The 11,601-nt window shown below is 36.4% G+C and overlaps 1 pseudogene; it reads left to right on the top strand.

The window, feature by feature from the left end:
- The first annotated feature begins 2,565 nt into the window (after positions 1-2,565).
- LOC113316417 lies at positions 2,566-11,262 on the top strand (annotated as a pseudogene).
- The last annotated feature ends 339 nt before the right edge of the window (positions 11,263-11,601 follow it).

The raw sequence follows: 11,601 nt of genomic DNA, 5'->3' as shown, positions 1-11,601 counted from the left end.
ATTTATAATTAACAAAAAAATAATTAAATTACGAAATTAAATTAACAAAAAAATATATTAAATTAAATCACGTAACTAAATTAACAAAAAATAATTATCCAATTATTAATATTTATAACTATTAAATAAAACAAAAATTAAATTAAATTACGAAACAGTAACAAAAGTAATAACATTAACATTAACATACTATTGGATTAAGATGTGATTAACCCAATTTTAATAAGATTTGATTAACCCAATATGAATATCCAATTAGTAATAAAGTCTGATTCAATTTTCAACGTAAAAACCCTAAATAAATTCGAACAAAAAATACAATACATGATATTATTATTACACAAATTGAATAAAGAAAGTAGAAAATACATACCTTATAATGGAGTTTTTAGGGTTTTTGTGGAGTTTTTAGGGTATTTGTACGGTTGGTAGATGGGAATGGAGAAGAAGAATATGAACTGAAGAGGAGCGGTGAAGAAAGAAGATATGAACTGTGTAAGAAATGAACTGTGGAAGAATATGAAGTGAGAAGAAGAAGGCTCGTGTAGAAGAGATGGGTTGTGGTTGGGAAGGAGAGGCGGTATTGTGGAAGGGGCGGTTCATTAAGATTACGCCCGATTTGATCAGACGGACAGGAAGAGTACGCCATAACCCTGAACCCTAATGAAAACAGTGGGACGGAAATTTTGGTTACGCCCGTCTCAGGCGTAATAATATTTTACGCCTGACAAATTCATCACGCGGACAGAAGATGTCCGTCCGTTCAATTCATCACGCGGACACCAGATGTTCGCCCGTCTGATCTCACACGTGCTGTGTGACCGTGTTTAACTCGGGCGGAATTTAGTTTTACGTTTCTTCGAGCGGTCATTTGGAATCCGTCTGATCAACGGGCGGAATTTAAGATTCCGCCCCTTACCAAACGTAATTTACATTTACACTCGATAACAAACGTGATTTATATTTACGCCCGTTTGAAACGTAATTTATAATTCCGCGCAGAAATGAAACGTAACTAAGAAATCCGCCCGTCTTCATGCGTAAAATTGTTTTACGCGCGACCAAATTTGGTCTTCTCCCCATAACGTCACAATACAGATTAAACTCATATTTAGTCTTTTTTTTTGGTCTTTGATCTTTGAGTTTAGTCGTACCATTGCAGTCGCTCTAAGACAACCCGAAAACCCAACTACCATCCCCATTTCTTAAAACGCCTAAATTCTACTGAAATCCTCTTCCAAAACCAACCAGAAATGTTTCTGTCGATATAGTCATTGCTCTAGAGGATCAGATTACTGATACATTTTGATGTCGGTGAAGCCGATGATTAAACCGATGATTCACGATGAAGCAGCTTTAAGAGAGGATGAGAACCCTAGAAATACATACTTGTAAACTGGTAAAATCTTTGTCTTTTAATTAATTACAAAATCTCAATTTCATTACTGATTTAGGGAGCTAAACATGACTTAATTTTGTAGGGGAATATAAGATTCTAACTACTTAGAGAGATCTGTATTCATTTAAATGTATTGCAGTATTGATATGTTTGGAAGTGAATGTGATTTCTTGTTTTTCTTTAACCCTAAAACCCTAAAAATTCAATTGAGGATAAAAAGGGGGAAGGAATTAAAAGAGTGCAAATGTAACAAAATAAAGCATTTTTTTTTTCGTTTTCAATTTTACTCTCAAATTACTCTCAAATATCTGCAATTACTGAAGGGGTTTAATTAGAGCTTACAATTTCTTATTCAATCGCCTATAAGAAATATATGTTCTTGGAAATATGTTCTGACTAAATAGAGTGGCACCATTTCAAAGCGGTATATATGAATTAGGTTGATAATTTGCAACAAATATTATAGACATTATATCTTACAGCTCTTGTGCTTGCCTGCTTGGTGTTCATACTCTTCATGCACTTTGATTGCCAGATTCCAAGAAACTAAAGTAAAGGAGAAGTTTTCAAATGCAAAATCTATTTCGTCAACCCAATTGGGAATAAGAACTTAGCTGACTGGAGGAGGCTCAGGTTTCCTTGATATTTTGTATAGTATGCATCTTCAAACATTCTCGTGAAATATTTTGCTTTAAGAAAACTTGGTTTGGAAAACATAATCTCAAAGAATTAAATGTTCGTCATCCATGGCTAAAACTAATTCAGTTATGTCTTTTCATGTGTGCTGAGGTATTTATTTCTTCTGCTTGAACTATGGAATTTCAATCCAGAGTTCAGACACCATAACTCTTGCATGAAAGTCCAAGACCAACATATCGCACTATAAAGACAACAGTGTCATAAATAGGTTCGCTTTGTCATACGAATCAATTTACTTCATGTTTGTCTGTCGTAATATTGTTCTTTTTTATTCAGGGCTAAACCTTATACTACTATTACTGGTTTGTGGCCAATGTACAGGTGAGCCAACATTGACCTGGCCTTATGCTCTCTATGTACTAAATTACTGATAGGTATGGATGTCTAAAACATTTGATTCTTTTAATCCAAAGTTATGAGGTAGGCCAAGCATGAGCCATGTGTGGGTTATATAAGATTTGAAATAGATGCCTGTATTATTATAAATGTGGGGCTAAATTGACGTCTTAGGAAGTTTGGAGTGAATGTGATTTCTTGTTTTTCGTTTTTGAGTTTGATCTTAGAGATCTGCAATTACTGAAGGGTTTAGTTAGAGCTTGCAGCGGCATGAAGCTTGGCATGACCATTTCACCATGGACATTTTATTTCTTCACTATGGAAAATTGTTTTGTTTCTGTTTTCTGAGTTTATCAACTGATTTTCTTTGTGTTCCTACGGTTTCTACCTTTTCAGGCCAGTCCAAGTATTGATCTGAATAAATTACCATATTATCTCAGCTTAAGTAGAGAATAGTTTTGTATTTTATTAATTTTTTTCCATTTTTGTGACGTCATCTATATTGGTGTGTAAGCACCAGATATTTTCTTAGTTTTATTCAATCTAACTTCATAGTAGGCAGGGTGTAAAATGATCTTTTTGTTTTAAAACTTTTTTATGGATTTATGTTTAGGCAATTGGAGGTCGACCGCATTCTGTAAACGCTGCAGCAGATGCTGTTGACATGGCTTATAGGATTGTAAAGTACCATATAAGGTTGTTGAGTTAGAGCTTCATAAGTAATTTCAAGGAAAACTCGTCAAGGTCTGTCGTTTCTGCTCAAGCTAAAGCTCCTTCTGGTCTAGTATCTACTAGCAGTGCTAGAAATCCCATAGGCAGGAAGATGACTATTCCAGGTAACATATTTTCTGAAATATAAGAAACATAAAATCATGTGGTGGTTGGCCTTTATTAAAACCTTGGCTAAGTTACTTATTGTGCTAAAGCGGCGCCCAGGCCCAGGCTGATTAGTCCAGGCTGATGTATTTTGCTAGTTGTTTTAATAGATGATTGTATGTTATGGTATGGTTGTGCCAACCTAGAGGATTCCCTGTCAAGGGCTGAAATCTATGCATGAAAAGCTTAGATTCTAAACTACTGCCTTTCTGCCCAATTATCCAAGAAATTTATGTTGAACAATAACAATGGAGTATTATTCTTTCTTGTTATATTTGGTATAAGCCGCTTCTAAATGAAGACTAGACTGGTCATTCCATGAGTCACTTTTACAACTGGCTTTTTGCTGAACTTCTTCACGCCTCCCATACAAGTGGAAGGTGGTTGGTTTGGCCGTAGTTATTGGCTATTTTTAGCATGTGTAACTAGTTTCATATAAAGCTTGCATTGTTCCCATTTTTTTTATCACTCATCACTTTTTCTGTTTTGGCGTCTTAAGGCAGTCAGTTTGCCTTCCAGTCTCTGGCCAAGTAATCCAAGGCAAAGCCTGCAATGGAGACAAAGAGGGCCTCGAGGAAGGTGGGGATGACCACGACGGTATTATCTGCGTAACCTGCGGTCAGAACTTTGCATTGGATGAGTTTTTCATTTGCCAAGAAATCTGTAAATTCCTAGACGGAGGTATGGGAATATAGAGCTGAACTTATGAGCAATATGATTCTACAGCTTGTACCAACAAGCGATCGTACCCTTGGGACGGCCTGCAGGTTTGTTTTTCTGTTTCTCTATATCTCCTTCAGTGTTTTGTAGTTTTTTTTTATTAAGGATGAAGTCTTGCTATGTGTCTCCCTCGATATATAATGTCCAGATTTATTGTATGTGTATGTCCTGTTTCAATGTTCGTCAGCTTGACCAGTAGTACATACCAGATAATTTGGAGCCTAGCACTGTTGGATATTGGCAAGATTTTAGGAAACATCAGTGTGATTTCTTAAATCAGTTTTGACTGATTTTTAGAATTGTGTTTAGACTTCTATCTAAGTAAGGGTTTCCTATCTTAGCTAGTTTAGATTTCCTAAATTAGAGTAAAGCTTGGTTTCCTAATCGAAGTATTGTAAGCCTATAAATAAAGGCATAACCTTTAGGTTATAGGTATCTACATCATCTACATCAATATTTGTCTAAACCCTTAGGTTGTAGACATCTCCTCACAAAGAAGAGAAGTAATCTCTCCATTAGCAAGATGTAGATCCTCTCATGGCTTTGGGGCTGGGAGAGTTGGGGGAGATTTGAAGGTGAGTTGAGAATGTGAAGAAGAAGAACAGGTGTTGAGTGTCATGTGCATTGTGTATTCTCTGATATATGAAGTGAATTGCTGCCCGTGGACGTAGGCCATTGCCGAACCACGTAAATCTGTGTCTTTTGTGTTTATTGTGCATTAGCTTCCGTTGTATGTGTAGTTTTTCGTTTCTGATGCCGGATCCTGGAATGCCTTGAGGAACAATATGAACCTCTCGGCACAACAAGCACTGCCTTATTTCTAGGGTTAGTCTGACTAGTAGATTTGTAATGTCCATTTATATATTTCTAGTACATACTATACTGAAGGATTCAGAGCCTAGCACTGCCTCATCTCTAGGGTTAACCTGATAGTAGCTTTGTAGTATCCAATTTTTTGATATGATGTCACAAAATTAGACCAGTCTTATGGTGAACATTTGAGTCAATGTCTGATATCAACTTCATCATTTACTTATACTTATTGTTATATTTTCTAATCATGCCAGTTTTTGTATACTTGGAGTCCAGAGAATTAAAGAAAATTGCAGAAGAGATACAATCCAAGTAAAAGTGTTGGAAAAAGTGAATTTGTGATTATATATAGCAACTCAAACTATCTGGGTGTTAGCAGTTCCAAGTAGCTGACAAACTAATGAGAAGTTTGCAAATGCAAAATCCATTTCGCTAACCCAATGGGGAAATAGAACAAAGTGGCACCAAGGCTCAGGTGTTCTTGAGATTTTGTACAGTATGCATCTTCAAATATTCTTTTGAAGCACTTTGCCTTGAAACACTCTGTTAGTGAGAAGTTGGCTAGGAAAACATAATCTTAAAAAATCAAAAGTTCATCATCCACCCTTTTTATTTATTGATGGCTAAAACTAGGCTCAGTAGTCCACTATAGTTATATCTTTTTGTTCCATCTCTTTTGTGCAAACTCTTTAGAATCATCAGAAGACCTTGATTTTAATTGCTCAAATGCAACCCTCTTTTGCAGGAAATCTCTTGAAGAATTCCTGAATGCAACAGATGCAGTTACCTTCGACGATGTGAATTTTTCTTCTCCACTCAGCGTGGCATCAGGTGGAGATGGTAAATTCACGAACCTGAGCTACAATTAGGTATTTCCTCAGATGAAAGAGCAAGATTTTAGCATCTTGTGTATTTGACATGCGAGTTCCACAAAAATTCTGTTGAGATTGTTGAATGTCGACTCAATTTTCTTCAAATTATTAGGCTTGCCATGGGAGTTATCATCTGTCGGAGACACTCCGCTCTTGTGCAATTCTGAAAGTGGCATCAGCATCCACGACAACAGTAGTGCCACCGACTTTCTTATTCTGGGCACTCCTGGATCTATTTCTTGCTTCCTCTCAAAACCCTTTACATCAACTAGCAGGCTTCTTTCTTTTGCCATCAGCTGAGTTAGATCCAAAGGAAACCCATAAGTATCCCACAAGAGAAATCCATCAGAGCGCAGAGGCGCGTCTATGAACAAGTTATCTATGAACACTTGACTAACATACACATTAGACATTTGGCAAATAAGATTACATAACATTGGATTTGAGTAACCTCACAGTAGGCAGGAAAGAATCACGAGTCAGTGGAGTTAAAAGACTGCATAAGACCTGTAATTCTCCCATATATTTTCAAGACTATGTTAGTTGTTGAATTTGCTTTTCAGGAGATTCCCAGCTTTTTCTATGATCTAATGTTTTTTCTCTATCCATAAAAAATGAGAAATTATGCTCTATTTTGCACATGACTGTGTTAACAATACAGTTATCTTATTTTATTTTATGTAGGATCATAAGTCGACAAAGGAGCCCACCAAGCTTTTCGAGAGTATGGTAGTTGTTGGACTTCAGACACTACAAAACTTGATATTAGCCAGAAAGTCTAAGGGTCGGGGAAATTACGAAGTGCCATGGGTTGCAATCATTCAGCGCGTGTTGAACCAAACCTTGAACCACAAGTGCTGATTCTATTGTCAATCTAGATAGTTACTGCTGGGAGAATTGTATGGAATTAATTTGCAGTTTATAATATGGAAACTAATAAACCTGTTGGATGCAAATATAATCTTACTTTTGTTTTCAGGTTTTGTTTGTATATCCTCCAGAAAAACAGCTGCTGCTCAAATATAAGAACCTTGTATCATTCTGCTTTCCAGGAGGTCTGGAGGTTAGTGGCCTTTGCATTATGAAGCTTATGTGCTCCATGGATATATTATCATTTATTTTGTATCGGTTTCTTATTTTTCGTGCCCAGAAGTTTTGTTGCATTTTTATTTTCTCGTGGTTGACTAAAAATGTTAATATGTTGTCAGGTTCATGCTGTTGAAACTTGAAAGAACTCCTTCAATGAGTGAGTTGAGTGAAATACTCCTCGGACAGGTATAAATAGCTTCCTTCATCTTCCTACAATGTGTTTGGATCTTGGAGGACTGAGTGTTACGGACATTCTTTTAAGGAACCACATCTACTATTTCTTCGAAACATTAAGATATTGTTAAATCTACCGTCTATTTGACTATCTCTATTTTGTATGCATCTAAATAGCTCCTAATATGTTCATCAATTTTGCAGGAACATTTCAAACAAAGTGATCTATTCTTTGTATTCCGTTAACAGGTAATACATACATGGAATAGAAACTCATCTATCTGTTCCAAAATTCAAGCTATTAAAATGACATGTTGGTTCGAGTTGTTTGGCTTCTTGAACACGAACATGAGACTTATTATATAATTCTTTTTAGATATTTCTAATGACGAAACCATCACTAGTTGTATTATTAGGTTTATGTTTTTATTTCTCGATAAAAATTGGTTGTAAATTTCTCCTAGGTGGCAGATGATTCAACTTTGTATGGGTGCTGTATGCGCGTTAAATAAATTGTACAAAAACCTTCAGGACTGATTTCAATGATCTCAGAGAAACAACCTACCAGGTCATGGGCTGGTCGTCAAATTTTGACCACAAAGCGATGTCACTGCATCCTCACACGGCTTCCTTTCTTCGATTTACACTGTACAATAGGTATGATTCTCTCTAAATTGGTGCTTGAGCTTATTTTCTTGCAGCTCAGAATGTTCACTGTGTAATATCCTTTGGCGTAGTCTGGCTAGATGTGCTATAAGCCATATGGTTATGAAACTTGGAGGAAAAAAACTGTATGAACATGGTTACGTCATTGCTGAAAGTTACCTTCATTCTTCCACAGCATGTTCACTCAAGAAAGGTTGAAATGGCTAACAAAAGGCTTTAGGGTGTTAGATTTGGATTCACCGGGGGTGTATAACAAGGAAGGAGATTCACAAGAGAAATGTGAGAGTATTTTGTCACAGCATGACTGTGAAGATAGTATAATGAATGAACCCATCACATCTTCTGAAATAAGCACAGAAGGTTCTAATCCCAGGAGCGACGATGACAGCAAAGTGGGAGAGTTCCATATACCAACGTAAGGAAATGGTCATAATGTGGCTCTTCCAAACAATTCTGAAACAGAACAACACACACCTCAAACGGAATCTAGAGATGCTCATAACGTCGGCATTGATGAACTCTCTGTGAGAAAGCTACCCAACGAAAAGAGATTACCTAATGCGGTTCTTCCTCTGTTGCGGTATCATCAGTGTAAAAGCTCTGAATCTTCTTCCAGGTGGACCATGCTTTACTCCGATATTATATATTCTAATTCTATTCTGTACAAAGAGCACCCAAGAGGGAAGTGAAACAATTCTTCCCTTAATGTACTTAAGACATTCTCATTGAATATGTACTTTCGAATCCCCCAGTTTTCAAGGTTCACCATGTGACGACTGGATTTTTAGGGGTTGTGCGGATGAAGCGGATACAGAGGAAGCTTCTTCCTCTGGTCAGGAAGATCCCAGTGATTACAGTGACGTTTTTGAATGGGCCAAGGTGGAAAATCTATCTTTCCTTAGACCTGGCTGCCCTCGTTTTATCTTCTCTGCAATTGTACACAACTTAAACCCCTCCTCTTAGTCCTTCTATTGACAGATATGTTTTCCTGCATTTTCAGGCAAACAATCATGGTGATCATTACAAATAATATGTGAATATCACCAACTGTGTTGCCCTGCCCGGGGAACGACGCTTTTATTTCGACCCTTGGACCATCTGCATCCTCTGGTGTTCCACAGGCGTAGTGGATCAGTTTGTAGTATTGCTGGCTCAACCATTGACTTAAGATCTTGCAATACTAGTCTAGAAGTTGCTGAGGTACAATGCATCTGGGATTACCTCAACCAGCAATTGCATATATAACTCTTAATTTCTGGTCATTTGTTCATCCACTTAATCTTCATTTACAGTTGCACAGACTTGGCTAATTTTTCTTGGCCGTTTCTCTTGATGTCAGGCACAAACTGCCCGCTCATCAGAGGAGGAGGCAACCGCCTTATCCATATGGGCTGTTGGTTGCATATGTGGCTCCTTGCGACTTGATAATGTAAGAATCTGCAGAATGGTTAATGTGCATCCTGGAACTTTAGTGTCTTGTTGGTTTTACATTTTTCTACTTTCCAATAATCATGTAGGTGTAGAGGCGTTAATGCCCTTGTAAATTTCTTTTAACAAAATATATCGTGTCTCGATGACCTGTGAACTAGTTTGGGACGTGTCATGTGGCATATGATCCTTTCCTCTCGTTACTTCTTATACAGATGTTCAATTCTCAAAGGGAAATAATAAAAAAATAATACTGGAACTCACAATAGAATCTTGGTTTAAGTCTAAATCATTTCTGTAATTTAAAAAGAAATAGTTTGCTGAATATGATTTGTTGATCTGTTTGCATTTCAGGTGTTAACCATGTTTGCTGCGGCACTCTTGGAGAAGCAAACCGTGGTTGTTTGCTCTAATTTGGTATGTATTGTTTCCTGTAGCCAAATGATTTTGGGTTTTTCAGTTTAATATATTTATATTTTTTACTTTGTTAAAATAGTATACGATTTACTTAATATCAAGTATGTTGTTTCTTTTTTTTCAACAGGCTTCCTTTTTCCACTCTTATGTGGTCTTGATATCCTGTTGCAGTAAGTTTAATCATATTTGGTTTTCTTTGTAGGTAGGTGTTAAAAATAAATCCTCAAAAGTAATGACGAGGTTGGCAAATGGCATTCTGGTTGATGCTAACAAGAACCAGGTGTGTAACTTGTTTTACAAACATTAGCGATCTAGACTTGAGTAGTTGCGTATACCGTTGAGGTGCGAACTATTGGTCCTAGTGAACTCATACTATTTATTTACTCTGCGGAAAATAGGTACAATCACCCACAATGCCACAATTACCCAAGCAAAAAGAGTTAATCTCGTCTTTAAGTCCATACCACACAGAGCTTGTCGGCGAATGTTATTTAGCAAAAAGAAGGTACGTTTATGAATACACGGAAGTCCAGGTAGCTCTCAAAATAGTATAAACATCTCCAGTATGTTTATGTACAATCTTGACTTGAAAGTACATCTTAAAGTTACTTTTTTCCTTCATAATTCGAAAAATCACGCTCATGGGATTGCTACTAGAATGACTTATTATTTTCTTCCTTTATTGTAGACTGAAGCTGCCAAAGGCTTCCTATCGGTGCTAAGATCATGTATGGATTCTCTTTGCTCAAATTTGTGATCTCATACAATCACTAACGTTCAGTCCAATGATGATAAGGTACCAATTCTTTCTCATTTTTCAACAATTTCACAAAGTTCATTAATTAATCTGGTCTTAATACTGCATAACTTTGAAATTCAGAATGTTTCCTTCCGGTAATAATAATTGCTATATTAAGTGCTAGTGCAAAAGTTACGAAACTAATGTGTATTGTTTGGTCGCTTTTTAGGTATCTTTACTCTTAAAAGAGAATTTTATCGAATCATTCCCAAGGAGCGATAGGCCTTTTATGAAGGTACGCGCATCTTTTTCCTTGACTTGTTGCTCTCGAGTGTACGGTATTTCAGAAAGCAATGTTAAAAAGCTAGAAAATGATACCGATACTCTTTTCCCTCGACAGCTTTTTGTGGACACACAGCTCTTCTCTGTTCATACAGACCTTGTACTCTCACTCTTTCTATCAAAAGAATTAGTATCATCACCATAGGTATAGATTTTTTGGTAAGGTATATAAAAAGTAAATTATACCGTAAGATCCCGTGCCACTATAATCAAGATTTATCAAACATGGAAATGAATCAAAGTTTTGGCTCAGTATTTGGCATCTTAAAATTCCTCGTAAATGGCAATTGTTTCTCTGGAAGGTGGCTCATGGTATCCTACCTGTGAGTGAAATAATGGATAGAAGAGTTCAAATTGAAAACACAAATTGTCCAAGATGCAACTCAGATATGGAATCTGCCATACGTATGCTATTTCAATGTGGTTATGCTAAATGTGTGGAGTGCTCTATCTACAGAAATGGCACAGGAAGTCAGTTCAGTTCAAGATATCAAACAGTGGCTGAAGTCATGGTGTGATCCAGAGAAAAAATATCCTTCAGCAAGCAAGCTTCTGCTAATCTCATAGTTATTATTATGCGGTTTATCTGGAAGTCGACATGTGAACTCATCTTTGATAAATGCAGGGTCTCACCTATCAGTTTGAAACAAAGGGTAGTTACTTTTTGCAATGATAACAAAATTCATACTAAATTTAGCAATCTTATTATAGGGGCGGCATCTTTTATTAGAGGGGCGGCATTCTAATAGGACAAAAATAGGTCATTACATGATCATTCAAGGTGTCCTTTATCAAAAAAATTTGGAAATGACAAATTAACCCTCATTATTGATAACCTAGTTTAGTGATAATAATCAAGTTTATTGTTAATGATTAATTTCACTTATATTAACTCAAAATCAAAACAAAATCAGATTTTTAGAGTTAAAAAGAAAAAAGTTTAGAGGTGAAGAAAAAGAAAAACTTTTGTGATATTTGTGAAATCCTAAATTTTGATTCACTCAACCAAAATGAGTGGTTCCAGTGACCCG

This window comes from Papaver somniferum, chromosome 10 (assembly GCF_003573695.1).
Source record: "Papaver somniferum cultivar HN1 chromosome 10, ASM357369v1, whole genome shotgun sequence".
In the NCBI taxonomy this organism is placed as follows: domain Eukaryota; kingdom Viridiplantae; phylum Streptophyta; class Magnoliopsida; order Ranunculales; family Papaveraceae; genus Papaver; species Papaver somniferum.
The sequence above is the reverse complement of the archived record's forward strand: the minus strand, read 5'-3'. Positions and strand labels throughout refer to the sequence as shown.